Raw genomic sequence first — 15,768 nt, forward strand, 5'->3', positions numbered from 1 at the left:
ACTATGGGAAAGGCACCTTTCTAAATCATTAAAGGAAGACCAAAAAGTCCCTTGCTACTTAAGGTACATGGGAAGATCTTCACTGCCAATGAGTATAGCCGTGACCTACAAGAATCTTTCCAAAAGATTAAGGAGGATATATCCATCTCACGACAAAGGCAAAAGGCTGATGCTAACAAGCAAATTAGAAGTGCCTTAGCTTTCAAAGAAAATGATTGGGTCCTACTCAAATTTCCCAAGGCTCAATTGAGGCAGACTATGAGCAAAAATCCTACGGGCCACCAAAAGTATTATGCTAAACTAGCAAAAAGATACTATGGTCCTTTTCAAATCCTAAAACCAATCAATGATATGGCCTATCAACTCAAGTTTTGCAACCATTGGCTCATTCACAATGCTTATCATGTGAGCCTACTTAAGCCTTACAAAGGAGAGTCACCACAAGAATCATTGAGGACCCGCCCGAGATCGAAGATCAAGAAGAGATGCTTCAGCCCGAATAGATTCTTTGACATGAAGACAAGGTACGAAGACATGGTAAGGTTATTTGACGATATCTTATTAATTTCAAAAATTATATCTTTTGAAGATGCTAGATGGATGCAAGGAACACAGCTTAAGGATAGTATGAACCTTGTCAATGCTTACAATGATACAATAGAGTAAGCAAATGTAAATACTTTTTTTAAATTAAAAATGTTTTTGTCTTATAAGACTAGTTCTTTTTTTTATTGTGCACAAATTTAATTAGTATGCATGCTGAGAATCATGGTTGTGATGACGACGTCTCTCAAACACCAAGTAGAATTTGTCACTCTACTTTGGGAGAATAAATTGGACTCAAGAGCAGACATGCTTGTGGCATATAAGTCTCCCAAGCACTAAATGGATTAGTCATCCATTATGGAATGATGGCGTAGGGTAAAAAGGGATCCTCTACCCGCTAAGAAATATAGACTAATGACTAAGGCTTTATCTCCTCTACCTCATAGTCAAGGACGACTATGATTTCAAGAGAGAGGTAATGTCATAAAATCTAATATCTAACTAACCCCAATGATTTTCTCATATTAAACTGATTATTTAGTGTGGGAGAATAAACGGGAACAAGAGCTAGAATATAGACATGTGCTTATGGATCTATCTCAAGACAAGACTAAAGTCAATGGGTCCAAATGAGAGATGGTATGTCAAAGAGCAATGCGCTAGCTAATGGAGCTTGAAAGACCTTAGGGTTCGCTTCATTAAAGACCTCCAAAGGCTAGTGTTAAAAGTCCTTAGACCTAAGACCTTAGGCAAGCTAGGGTTGAGCTTGAGGTGGGAACCTGGCCCAAGCTTGAGGTGCTTGTCGTGCTTGCTGACTAAGGTGCTTGAGGTGCTTGTCATGCTTGCTCATTAAGGTGCTTGAGGTGCTTGTCATGTTTTATGACTAAGGTACTTGAGGGGATTCATGACTAAGGTGCTCAAGGGGTGAGATGTTCCCAAAGTCAACATGCATCCCTACACAAGGGGGGGCGAGCCCCGCAAGTAGGGACATGAGAGAGAACACACACACATTCACTCAAGACAAGCCGAGTCCAAAGAGGCAACAAGGACACATGTCAAGCTCCTCCCCATGTTGCCCTCATAAGGTGCCTAAAGCCTATTGGTTGACCTCTAAAGGGGTCCAATGAGAATTTAGTTTATTTAAATAATTATCTAGGAATTATCAAGCCCTCTCTCTCAAAGGGGTAAGGAGGGCACTTGTCCAAATACTACCCTTGTTGCTTGATATGCACTAAGCATGTGATTGGCTAGGTTTGCAGGGGTCCAATCAAATTCAAGGATGAGCTACAACGAGGGGCCGACAAAGCAAGCTAGGAGTGTGCTTGGGGATATACTATCTATCACACACACTCACATGCTCTCATTCTCACTTTAAGAAAGTGCAATAACTCCATCTCCTTCTCCAAGCTTGAGAAGTTGAGAGCCTACACCAACAACTCTTGGCTATGGAATGCAAATCCAACCAAGAGCCATGCTTCAATGCTATGCTAGCCATATTCTTCATCTCAATTACTATGATCTCAAATACTATGCTAAGCTCTATGAGTAATGGTATTTGAGGACACTATTTCTTTATCATAAGAATACTTCTTCTTCCTCTTCCCTAATCTCATTCCCTCCTAGCTCTCTCCATCTTTGAAGGTGTTTGAGGTCTTGGAACTGAGGCCGAGGACAAGTTAGTGCTTTCATTTAGCTAAGTTATGGGCATATTTGTGGTGCATGAAGCTCTCTATCGTCATTGCACCATCAAGGTCTCAAGGAACACAAAGCTTGTATTGTACCAAGTTTCTCTTTATGGGAGAAGCTATAATACAAAATCCTTTTTTGGAGGGGGGACCGGCTCCACATAAATCCGATCCTCAACTGTTGTCAATTTCTGTAATTCTCTCTCTTGCAAACTATTGTTCATGCCAAGTTAATTAAGTATAATGGTTGCTACCTCTAATCAAGTTCACCTTCTATTTTCTCAGAGTCTTCTCATAAAAATGCTCACTATAGTTTTCTTAATTTCGCATTTTCAATGTTCATAGTCCATTTTCATTACACCAAATACTACACAATTCTAAAGCCACGACCCCCTGTCAATGGGGAAAATGGGAATGGATAGTGAGACCAAAGAAACAAGGCGGCATTGGGATGTTATACCCCATGCTACATGCAGAAGCATTGTGTACCAAGCTAGTTGTCATGTTGATGGAACAAGCAAGAATGGGCCATCATGGACTAGGATAGGATAAACAAAGCAGAGATTGCCTCTAAAGGGGGCAAATGGAAGGAGGCCACAATGCACGATAAGATTTTGGCACCTCTCTCAATGTTCCTTAAGCTTGGCAGTATCATAGGGGAACTAGCATGAAAGTGTAACAAAGCAGCTTTAACCCTAGAATGAGGAGAGAAGTTTAGATATTTCAAGGGCTCCTCTCTCCATTGGTCCCCCTAGCTTTCCAAACTTGGAAGGGGTTCCTTGAACCCTTTTGGGAGGGAAGTTGCCCGCTAGGTCAGCAACAAAGGAATCTCTAAACTATTCCACTCTTGGGATGACAGAAACCCTTGTTGGCAAGATGTGGAGCTTTCAGTGTTGCAACATTATTTGGGTTTATACGAAAGACTTCTAATCAGTAGACTCTTGGAATTATCGTCAACGTCTTCGGATCTGAGTTAGACTAGAGAACCTGGCAGTGGCTGAAAGATAGTGTGTTCTCGCCCAAGACCCACGATACCTATTGTGAGCTACCAGACTGGTTTGCTCCACTCACCAAAATATGGAAGAAAATTTGGTCGCAAGAGAGATGGCAAAGAAGCGTTAATGCCATATGGGAGCTCAATTGACTTGATTACATGAAATGTTTTATTTGGAAGGTGTTGTGGGGAGCCATGCCAACTGGAATTAAGATTTGCGCTAGAGGGATCAGCACTAACACTTGCTTTGGTTGTAGGGGGGCTTCTGAGGACCCCCTACAATTTGTTTAGCAAATGCCCGACCTTGCGGGGATTGGCCGCTAAATTCCACAAATGGATACGGAAGACATGGAAGATTAGCTTCTTTATAGATGATCCAATCCTAGGAGGGCAGAGCTACCAAAACCAAGCCGTTCTCGTGTGTACCCAAATTACCAGTTCTGTTAAGTTTAGAAATGTGCTAGTTTCAGTTTGAGGCTAGGTTCATGCCTCCTATGGAATTGTTGACACCTCAAGGCACACGTTGTGCTTGAGGGCGATTGTATCCTTTTCAAGACAATATAATTTCTCGCCACTCACAATTGTGAGTATGAAAAAAAAAAGACTGTGGATTTGTTAAACATATCGTCTTTATTTTTTCTTTGCATTTGAAGTGTGAAAAGGTGTAGCACATGAAGACCGGTCAATGACCAAATTTAGGTTTTCAAATGCATCCCTATTCAAAGTTCAATTGTTCACGCAAAGGTTGTCTATGTACGTGCTACTTTAAGCTTTTGCAAAGAGAGGATGACAGCTCACCTTATGGTACAACATTCTCTATCCAATGAGGGGCCACAACTTTGAGAGTGCATTTTGCACTTTTGCAGTGTTTTTCCCCCACTTTGCAAGCTCATAACTTCATGCATTGCAAGGGAATAATTAACACTTCAAAAGCACCTTATTTAATGCATATGTGCTCGTACCTTTACATTAGAACTCATAACATGTATGATGTCACATGTGCCCCCCACAACGTTTTTGCTTGGTAGATGGCCGCGAGGCAGTGCTCCAAGACATTTTTTTGGCCTGCTAAAGAAAGGCCATAGTGTTGGGCTAGCTAAGGCGTCCTTTCACGGATGGCGTCCACGTGGACGACCAACAATTTGGAAGACTTGCACCTGACCGTCAGGGGCATGCCTGGCGCATGTACCGTGTTTTCAAGAGTGTGTACTACGGCAACAGCAGCAGCCAATGGCGCGCCGCGCGACATGAAATCCATGCACGCAACACCACCATTACCAGTACGTAGGCTTGCTATAATCCAAATTATTATCCAATGGATATCCGATAGATCTATCAGCTGGCTACGCGGACCCCAATGCAGGTCACATGCTGCCATTCCACGGCCCGGCCACGCCAAATCAAATCAACCGTGTTTGCTATCCCCAATGCCCCATACCCAAACAGTGTCTACAACTTTGCACTGCAGGTCAAGTGCAGAATGACTCGTGACTCGCCAAGGGCAGACATCCCTTCCAAAACTCCTCTCTCCCGCCCTCCTTTCCTCCTCCTGCATCAGTAGCTTCCATCGCCATGGCCGACTCCTCTAAGAAGACTGGGAAGGTCAAATGGTTCAACTTCACTAAGGGCTTCGGCTTCATCACTCTCAACGATGGCTCCGAGGACCTGTTCGTGCATCAGACCTCCATTCATTCCGAGGGATTACGCTCGTTGCAACCTGGCGAAGATGTGGAGTTCTTTGTGGAGAACGGCGACAATGGGCGCACCAAGGCGGTAGACGTGACGGGACCAAACGGGAATCTTGTGCAGGGGTGGGACGGGAGATAGCTACGGCTATGGAGGCGGAGGTGGAGGCGGAGGCGGAGGAGGCAGAGGGAGGGGTCGAGGGGGTGCAAGAAGCAGCAACTATGGTGGAGGAGGTGTTGGATCTTGCTAAAACTGTGGAGAGTCTGGTCATCTTGCCCATGATTGTACTGATGGTAGCAGCAGACGAGGCGGTGGAGGCGGCGGTGGAAGCCGCGACTGCTACAACTATGGCGAGCAAGGGCATCTTGCACGGGATTGCATTGTTGCAGCAGCTTGATCTCCATCTCTAGTATGAGTCATTACCTCTCTTTGGAAAGCTTGTTGTGACTACGGTCTCTGGCAGCCTTTGCAAAGCTTTCCTTGAACTGGTTCTTGCGTTAAGAGTTTTTTTTATAGCTATGTATCATTTTTGGCTTGTCTGGTTTATCAAGAGGAAATAAATGTTTCGGGAATGGTCAGTTTTTGTCTCTTTAAGGTTGGTATGGTTCTTTATTTTATGAATCAAAGAGTTCTGTGAAATTGAAGGATATGCTTTCTTTGATTTGAGGAAAGAACGAGCTGAGAAAATCTGATTTTGCTTGAAACTGTCTCAACCGGTAAACATTTTGCATGATATGACCATGGTGCCAATGTGTTTTGCGATTTGTGTTGTCATGTTCAGGTGTATTGTGGTGTCCTCCATAGTCATTACTCATACTTTGTCAAACTATTGATTGTTGTGATGTTGCTCTAGCTAATATTGGTGAACTCTAGTACCGATTCAATTGGGGTGCTCCAGAATAAAAATCATCTCCCTCTATCACAGGCAAAACTAGGTAGGTAGAGCACGATGAGCTAATGCATTTACAAATTTCTGTTTCATTCACAAATAGTGCCAAGGAGTGCAGAGGTCACACTGGGTGGAGATAGAGACAAAGCCGTGCAAAGCAAGGCAATGCATTGCAAGTTCTCTCTCTCTCTCTCTCTCTCTCTCTCTCTCTCTCTCTCTCATGCAACACAGGGCTCCTAGAACATGGTGTTGCACAGGGGAGGGGAGGCAATGTCGGCCAAGGGCCAATACCACTTTACTTGGAATAGTCAAGAAGGGTTTTAGATTCCCATCAATAAAACTGAATAGACCAAGTAACGTGCAGAAAAACAAAATGTTAGTCTACTTTTGCATTGTACTAGTGGCAGGCCACCGTGATCCTTCATCTTGTTTCAAAAAACTTGGCAAACCTACATATGAGAAATTTTAGAGGTAAATTGACTAAATTTGAAGGTTTTGACACTTAAATTTCTATACATTTTGTAGGTTTTCTCACTTTCAATTGTAAATTTAAAAATTTAGCGGTAAATCTCAAAATTTGTGGGTGGAAGTAGGGTACCCCCACACGGGAGGGGGTAATCATAACTTAGCCTTGGAATTGATTGATGTGACATATAGCTACACACACACACACACACACACCGGGGGGGGGGTGGGGGGGGGTTTACTCAAGCCAAGTCCAATTGCAGCGAGGGAGGGAGGGGTATACCAGTAACAATTACCCCCTCCCATGTGGGGGTACCTTGCACTAAACCTAGGTTTTTTCCGAGCCCTAAGAGGGGTCCTAATGTTCTTTTCCAAATGTCCCCTAAGGCTAGCAACCACTCACAATATTTAAAGAGCTACAAGGCACATGTACATCTAATCATGTCTTTATACCCAGACCTTTTTAATTGTTTCTCTCTCGTGTTGCAACTTGCATCCTTTGGTGCCATTGAGATCAAGGTGGGCCCGATTGAGCCTACCACCTCCTTACCTTCTACTAACAAAATCACACACTAAAACCAACTAGCCTACCCTATTTATGGAGAAAAGGGACATTTTTGGATTAAAACAAATGTTGCTCTTCTTGCAAGGAAAATGCTTGCCATTGGCCAATACAATGCCTTTTTGACAATGTCGGCCACAACACACGCCTTTGAGGAGGCTAAAATACTTTGCTCAAAGCTAAGTTAGCAAGGCCACGTCTATTATGGATTTATCATCATAAATTAATGTTGAAGGGTTAACTTGAAGATTAAGGATTTGTCACAGCTTGCAAGCATTGTAAATACCAATCACAAGAAGATTTAGAAATTTTCTCATGTAGGAAAACGGAGTCTTTTTCAATGTTTTTCACACAACGCATAACATCATGAGCTTCTGCTCCAGAGGCAACACATACCTAGCTAGGTACGATTGTGGGCCAGCTGCCTCCAATTGTACCTAGCTAGGTATGTGGTGCCTCTCTCACAAAAGCTCAAGATGTTGAGGTAAGTCATAATGTGGGAATTATTGTGAAAAATTGTCCAGAAATTCTTGTGAATGTTGTGGAGAAAGTAAGATAAGAAATTCATCATCCTCAAAATGGTTGGTAGAAAGTGAGCTTGGAGTTTGATTATCGTTCACAGCTACCAATTATTATGATTCTTATATGATGAAATGGAAAGGAAAGTAAGGTATTTCTTTCAGAGTGAGTGTTGAGAAGTATTGTAAAGGTCGAGCTTAGGATGATGAAATCCATAGTCGTTGAGATGGCCTTTCACCATCATTTGGTAGCATCTCCCGTTGCAATCATTCTATGCATGACCCAATATAAGAGGTTATGACTACTTGTTGATCATAAATTCTAGGAATAGAGCGAACCTTTGGTAAGACACTCCTTCCGTACATAGAGTACACCCATAGTAAGATTCTTGGTTAGGCCATTTGCACACCTTCCTGCCAAATGGATTCAAAGAACGTGGAGGCTTGGTTTCTTCAAGAAGGATCTTTCTCTTGGAGGAAAATGCTTTCGAAGTCCTGCCCTTCTTATTTGTACCCAAATTGTTAGATTTTGCTTCTTCTACAATATCTGGAAGGTCAGGAATTGCTGTGTCTTCAATAATGAAGTTTCTGTGGTCAGTTTCTCAATAATTATTCAAGAAAGCAAAGAATTGATATATACTATAAGTAAAAAGTCATGACTCGGATGATTGGATTTGGGTAGCACAAGCCATTCGATCAAAGCCTTTATGTTGTAAAGTCTGATGTAATATTCGCCTCTCAAGGCTCGGCCTGGGCTTGAGATTGATCTGTAATTTTTTGTTTTCTTTCTAATACAATCACTCACAATTGTGAGTTTTGCCCAAAAAAAAAAAAAAAAAGATTCTTGGTTAGGCGAGATCAAGGTGAGAGCTCCTCCTCCCCGGTGGCAACCTCTTGTTGTGCAGATCTTGACCTTCGGTGATGGAATTCACAACTCCCTCCATTAGCAGCTCTATGTTTCTTTTGTTGATATGAGTGGCTCCTCTTTTGTGCAGTGACCAAAGATACTTTCTAGTGAGTAATTTATAATGGTTCTTAAGCCTAAGGTATACCTAAAATAATCAAATGACAAAAAATTGTTGTGCATACACCTCTTGAGAGGGATTTAGGAAAAATCTTTTTCTTTGTAATTCTTAGAGTGGATTTTTTTTTTGGCAATACTCACACAAAGTGAGTTAGATATATTAAATCACCCAAAAAGAATTAGACATGTACCATGCTCACATTGAGCCATCGAGTCAACAAGATTACTAGTGTCCGACTTTATAGGGAGCCACCCAGATACATTAAGATCAAAGTAACAACATAAGGCCGAGCAAAAGGGGAGGAAGTGTGAAGGGGAGCCACCACAGATAGGAATCTTTCACCTTGCCCATGCATGCCCACATCACATCTGAGAAGAAGGAATCATGAATCAGCAAGACAACATCTAGAATCACTAGCCAACATGAGAGGATAAACGACCCTCCACGTGCTATTTAAAACCACCCTATCATAAAGGGGCAGTCTAGCCCGAGCATCCAAACACCATCAAAAACAAGCTTTTAGTGGGGAGCCTAGCATAATCACAAGCGAGACAAGCTCCATCAAATAACAAACCAGAACTGGTAGAGATCACAAAAGTGCCACCAAGGGCCCCCAGTTATCACCAAGGGGCCGCTTACCCTTATCATTACCTATCCACACAACTTCCTTGTAGCCACGACGAGTTGGTTTCCTCCATTCATAAAGAGGGGGGGCAGGGATCGACCAGGATTCCCCCCCCCCTCCCCGGGCAGGGATGGCCCCCAATCCTTTGCGTAGCATATCCCACCCCTCATAGAAGAACGACTTGTCATGTCCAATGTCTCTAAAGCAAAAGAGCAAGTCCTTCAACCTCTAACGCAGCTGCCCAAGAGCCCTTCGTGGCTCATACAAGCCTAAAGTTGTCGACGTCTTGCTTTGCAACAAGGGTTCATCCACGAGAAGCTCATGGGGGATATATTATATTAAACTGAAAAGAAAATTTGTACAAAAGACCTAATGCAAACACTTGTTGTGAGGAATATAGACAAATTCCAACATTTCCTACGATTTCAAAAGCGCATGCTTTCTATAGGGAAGCCATAACCCAATACAACTATTCATAACAGAAAGACCATAGCATGCATGGGTGCGACCACAAGGAGCCCCCTCTCACTAAGTTAGCTATACCCACATAGGCGAGAAAGCCATACATAAAACACGAGGAGAGAACCTACCAAGGAACCAGGTCTCGAGAAGAGCAAGAGTACCCAAAGAAACACCTCCAAGCACAACACCAAGACACTCGAGGATGAGGAATTTAGGACGAAAATATAGCTTGATGAATCAATATACATAACACAGTTAGCACAGTTACTACAAGGGATTGTCTCGAGTAAGCTAGGCTAAAGATCACAAGAGTTCACCTTGCTTTGAATTTACAACTATTATGGTGACACATACCTCTCCTTTTCATTGAAAAACATTGTGTATGTTGATAGGATTGTAAAGGATTGGACTTTTTGGTAATAGTAAGCTATCCATGTAATCATATGCTCCTCAAGGCTCAACATGAGCTTGAGTCTGATTTCTATATTTCTTGGTGGCATTTTAATACAATCACACAATTGTAAAGGATTGGACTTTTGGTAATAGTACATTATCGATGTAATCATCTGCTCGACATGAGTTTGAGGCTGATTTGTATATTTCTTGGTGGCATTCTAATACAATTAGACAATTGTGAGTTTTGCAACCAAAAAAAAAACAACGACAACTCATTCTCCTTATCTCTTGAACCATCTATAGATTTAAACACCTCTTCTTATCTCCTTGATTTCTTGCATTTTCTCGAGTCCTTATTAGTGTCCTATGCTCGCAACCAATAAGGGTTTGTTAGAGTAACTTTGGTCAATTGTGGTAGCCCCTTTTAATTTGAGGGTAATGGTAAAGGTTCACCGATGGAGCTTATTTAAGTGCTCAATTCATCCTCTTCTTTACTTACTTTGTACCTCCATGGTAGGGGTCTATGTTTATGTCACCACTATGAGATCCAACGTTTTATTTACTTGTATGGGTAAGCCCAACTTTGATCCCCAGTACCAAAGGATGGATACACCGATTTTTGGTACAATGAACTTGAGCACTAGTTGCATCTCCATTTATACTTCACAAATTTTAAGCTCGGTTTGGTGCAAACAAAATGAAAACACAATGGGGTTTCGGTTGGAACCAGATGCGTCGACAAATTTAACCCACAAAACCTTTAACTACACAATCTTTATTTCTTTGATACCACTCATCCTCTTTTGCTAAAGATGTAGGCCATTGCTATCTTGGCCTTTTGTAACCAATTGGTGACTTTTCCACTGGCAAGTTTTGAAGGATGTCAAAGTAAACTCTAAAGAAAAGCAACACCTTCTAGAAAAGCATCCAAACCATTACAACTTTTGATGGCCTTCTTTGCATGGGCTAACTTTGTGTTTTTTTTTTGTTAATATAAAAACCTCACAATAATATGAGAATTGGTTTTTTTTTTTTAAAAAAAATATTGTGAGTATGACAAAAAATTACCTATTTAGGTGGGTACCATCTTTTTTGGCTTGCTTTATTAAGAGGTATTTTGTGAGATACCCCATTTGGATCAAATAGAAAAGAAAGGGAAGGTTAAAAGATGAGATATGTGGCAAGTGGGGAGACGAAGAGGAGGGAGAGGATGTAGGCAACTCTCAAGGTAGATATTATTCTCTCTCTCTCTCTCTCTCTCTCTCTCTCTCTCTCTCTATATATATATATATATAATATATATATATATATATATATATATGTATGGTCGTACTCATTCTCTCTCTTTCTCTCTACTTGTGTCTTGCTATTGAAGGTCCACGGGTGCCAACAGAGGCATTGCCTCTATCTCTCTATCACAAATAGCAAGAGACATTCTCTCTATTTCTCTCTCCTATCTTTCTCTCTCTCTACTCGAGATACATAACCACCTCTCTCTGCCCCATGTCTCTCTCGCTACTACAAATGTGCAACCGTTTCGATTGGAACCAAATGCGTCAACCAATTTAACCCACAAAACCTTTAACTCCCTTCAAAGTTTTTAAACTAATTTATACAAATGTCTTGTTATTGTTATTGGACCCATCCCATTTCCAAGGTCTTTGCCCTACTCCAAAAGAAAGGATACAATCTTTATTTCTTTGATACCACTCATCCTCTTTTGCTAAAGATGTAGGCCATTGCTACCTTGGCCTTTTGTAACCGATTGGTGACTTTGCCACTGGCAAGTTTTGAAGGATCTAAAAGTAAAATCTAAAGAAAAGCAACACCTTCTAGTAAAGTATCAAAACCATTACAACTTTTGATGTCCCAGAGTGTCAGTCAGGCCTTCTTTGCATGGGCTAACTTTTGCTTCTTTTTTTTTGTTAATATAAAAATCTCACAATAATATGAGAATTGGTATAAAAAAAAGATTATTGTGAGTATGACAAAAAAATTACCTACTAGGTGGGTACCATCTTTTTTGGCTTGCTTTAAGAGGTACCCCATTTAAATCAAATAGCAAAGAAAGAGAAGGGTAAAAAGGAAGGTGATGGGATATGTGGCAAGTGTGGAGACGAAGAGGAGGGAGAGGATGTAGGCAGCTCTCAAGGTAGATATTATTCTCTCTCTCTCTCTCTCTCTCTCTCTCTCTCTCTCTCTCTCTCTCTCTCTCTCTCTCTCTCTCTCTCTCTCTCTCTATATATATATATATATATATGTGTGTGTGTGTGTGTGTGTGTGGGTGGTCGCACTCATTCTCTCTCTACTTGTGTCTTGCTATTCTTTTTTTTTGGGGGTGGGGGGGAGATGCCTTTCCTTTAGGAAATGGGAGAGGGGAGGGGAATATTCAACATAAATTACTCAAACTTCAAAATAGAGCGAATAGGGAGTACGACCTTGAAAACTTAACGCATACATTTTGAAGAGATGTCAAGTATGGCATCGATATGTTTTGTATGCTACACAAAAATATCACCGCATTAAAATTACAACCATTGAGATGCCAGACATAAGATAAATAAAACGGGTTTGTGGTTGGCCATGAGTATGTGGTCCTAATTTTCGAAGCAGGACACATTAAGGGGTATCTTGGCAGATGCGTTGGGAAAAATCAAAGCAAAACGCGAGGTTGAAACGGACGCGTGTTCTGCAGGTCACGGGACGAGGAGATGTAGGCGGCACCTACCCCAGGAGGTGGCATTCGAAAGAACACGCATGAGAGCAGACGACAACTGCAACCGATAGCACTTGCGCTCAGGCAACACCGCATGGGACGTCTGCTCAGGCAGCAGGGCAGGGACGTCTGCACAGGGCAGTGACATCGCACGCAAAGAGAGAGAGAGAGAGAGAGAGAGAGAGAGAGAGAGAGAGAGAGAGAGAGAGAGAGAGAGAGAGAGAGAGAGAGAGCGTTGCATTGCTTCCTCGCACAATGCTGGTGAGGGATGCCCTTGTGTGTTTGTGTGTGTGTGTGTGTGAGAGTGTGTGTTCGCCCTTGCCTGGGACGATATCCGGGAAGGTGGCAAGGAGGTTTGCATGCATTTGGCTAGCGAGCGCAATGGGCAAGTGTTACAGGAGCCGCAGGCACAGAGAGGAGGTGGTGAGGGAGAGAGGGGGGGGGGGGGGGGGGGGGGGGGGGGGGGGGGGGGGGGGGCGTGCATGGGATGCAATTGAGAGTGTGGCTTTGATTGTTAAGGTGTAGGGAATCTCGATAACTAATTAATTAATGAAAGTGTAAAAAGACTCAGTATATGACCCCTAAAACACATGGGTTTGTGGTTGGCCATGAGTATCTCACTCATCTTTCACCTTTGGATCTGTCTCACATATCTAACTTGGCTCAAGGGATGACAATTGCCAAATTTGCTGATAGCCAAACACACCAACAAGGCGCTAGGTGATGGATGTAATGAGCATGCCAACAAAGGTGCTCAAAATAAGTAACGCAACAAGTGTTTCTGTGTGAATACATAATAGAGGATGGCAATGGGTTACAATGAGGTCATTCCTGGGATTACTGGCACTCATGCTTTTTTATGCATACGACACCTAAGATGGTAGTGTAAGTTCCGTGGAGAAAAAGTAAATCAAGGATGAGATACGCAAATTTGATAGGGAACATATAACTACCCCTAATTAGCTCAAGCCTTGAATTCAATATCCACTCATGCCTACATCATACTGAGTTGAGTGATGAGGGGCCGTGAGTCACATCTCTAGTTGACACGAGGACCTTGGTAGTTAGGCATCAAGGATCATACTCTCGGGAGTCAGAACCCCTTGGTGAACTAGGGTGTCCTAGGTGTAGGCTAGGAGTCAACTAGGGTGAGTAGGTCACCTCTAGTCGATTCCTAGTTCACCAAGGAGATCGAACAACTTGGAGCGCTTGGCTGTGGATACCATCATTACCCCTCAAGAACATCATGCAAGATATTGACGAGGGGCTATGAAGGTGGTCAAGTAGTCACATAGTAACGACCATTACCGATGTACTTGTGCATGTATGCATGAATGCCAAGATATACGTATGTATACTATTGTGTGGTAACACACATTCAATTATGCAATGCACGTATGCATGTGTATGTATTTCTTTATTGTGTATAGGGTAAATGTCCTCATTTAGAGACAATCAGATTGGGACGTCTATATCTCAATGTTGTTCAAGCAAAAAGGCTTACCACATGTAAAGCCCCTGGTGGGACTACCTGGAATGAGCCTCCCAACCTCCCTTTAAATAGCCCCTTGGGCCTAATTCCCTATCCACACTCGTAGCCGACCCCTTGGGCCTGGTCCTTGACCACCGGGCTATGCCCTTGGCATGACATTACTCCCCCCTTGGAGAAGCATTTTCATCCTTGAAAACAAGAGTGGGATACAATAATATGTGCCACAAGTGGCATCCGTCAGGGATCCATCTGTTCTGCAGGAGGTTCAACGAAATCATGAATAACATCCTGATTTTCCACATTGTTGTCCCTTTGCAACCATCTTGGTGTAACCGTCTCATGTACAACAGAGCGTATAAACTCCTTTTAGAACTCACTTGAGTATGCTAAACGAGTTATCACAACTAAGATGTGCCCAAAAGAGTACCCCTTTCACTTTCCATGAAAGTAACTTGCTGACGTAACTCATGAGCCAAGTTTAAGTCCTTGACTTGTTATCTTCTCATATCAGTAAACAGCCCCAACATTAGTGGTCAAAGTTGAGAACCTAAATTATACTTGAAGAGACTAAACCTAGTCGCAAACTTACCTTAGCTTACATTAGGCAAATTGCAACTAGAGCAATAAATGCATACTAATTGGATTGCTTGGTGCTAACGAACGCACTTTGCATATCCATTACCACAAGATTATGCTTTGTAATCTATCTAATCTGCCTATCCCCGTGGATATTGACAGTAGCATAACTATTATAATCTGCTTATCCCCTTGGATACTGACAGTAGTGAGGTGTCTGGGATTCCCCACGGTTTACAGAGAGTCTTCTAAATGGCTGGTAAATAGTGTTAATCATCTTGGTTAACTTGAAAGATCCACAAGCACCCAAACCGAGTCATGACCTCTATTGGTGATTGGTGGATCCAAACATAATCTCATAGAGATACTGCACATAGAGTGCAAAATGCTTCAAAAGCAACAACTCGATGAATACGCATGCCGATCCAAAATAACTTGCGGTCAGGTTTTTGCTCAGCTCAACCTCTCTCTCTCTCTCTCTCTCTCTCTCTCTCTCTCTCTCTCTCTCTCTCTCTCTCTCTCTCTCCCCCCCAACTTCTATGCATGCATATTCCAAACCTTTGGAAACCATTTTGCTCCCGTTGACACACATGTGTCCAAGTGGAGAGGAATCGACCGTGTCGAAATTTCATAAAGAAAGAAAGCATTATGTATGATATCTTGACTGAATATGCTATACTAAGCAAGTTATTATATCTTATACAAATAACTGAAAGGGTTATCTGAAAGGAGATAACCACTAAAGAGCATGCAAGAAAATTGATCGACTACTTAGTCTCAGAATCCATCAAAAAGACCTATGAATCCAGTACCTGGGGACAATGTTTCCATTGATGATGTCCCATACAATTGAAACATAACTTTTGCGATTTGGCTTTCTGAAAGTCGATTGTGGAAAGTCTTCTCTTTGCCATCTTGGTGGAGACTGGTTCGACAACTGCCACATGTGTAGAGACTGTAGCTTGTGGGATGCACGAGATGATCAGATCCGTAAGGTGATCCACCTTTGTAGCAAGCAATTGGACGCGAACCGCCAATTTTCAAAACCATTCTTCGAACTTTTGAAACTCACGTCTTGCGACGTATTCTTTGTCGTCGATTAAATTAGTAGTATCCTCCAAAATGTCAAGC

General features: G+C 42.3%; 1 pseudogene; it reads left to right on the top strand.

The window, feature by feature from the left end:
• Positions 1 to 4,679: 4,679 nt before the first annotated feature.
• On the top strand, positions 4,680 to 5,308 carry LOC147455960 (cold shock domain-containing protein 4 pseudogene; annotated as a pseudogene).
• The last annotated feature ends 10,460 nt before the right edge of the window (positions 5,309 to 15,768 follow it).

This window comes from Adiantum capillus-veneris, chromosome 6 (genome assembly GCF_014529385.1).
Source record: "Adiantum capillus-veneris isolate H3 chromosome 6, ASM1452938v2, whole genome shotgun sequence".
Classification (NCBI taxonomy): domain Eukaryota; kingdom Viridiplantae; phylum Streptophyta; class Polypodiopsida; order Polypodiales; family Pteridaceae; genus Adiantum; species Adiantum capillus-veneris.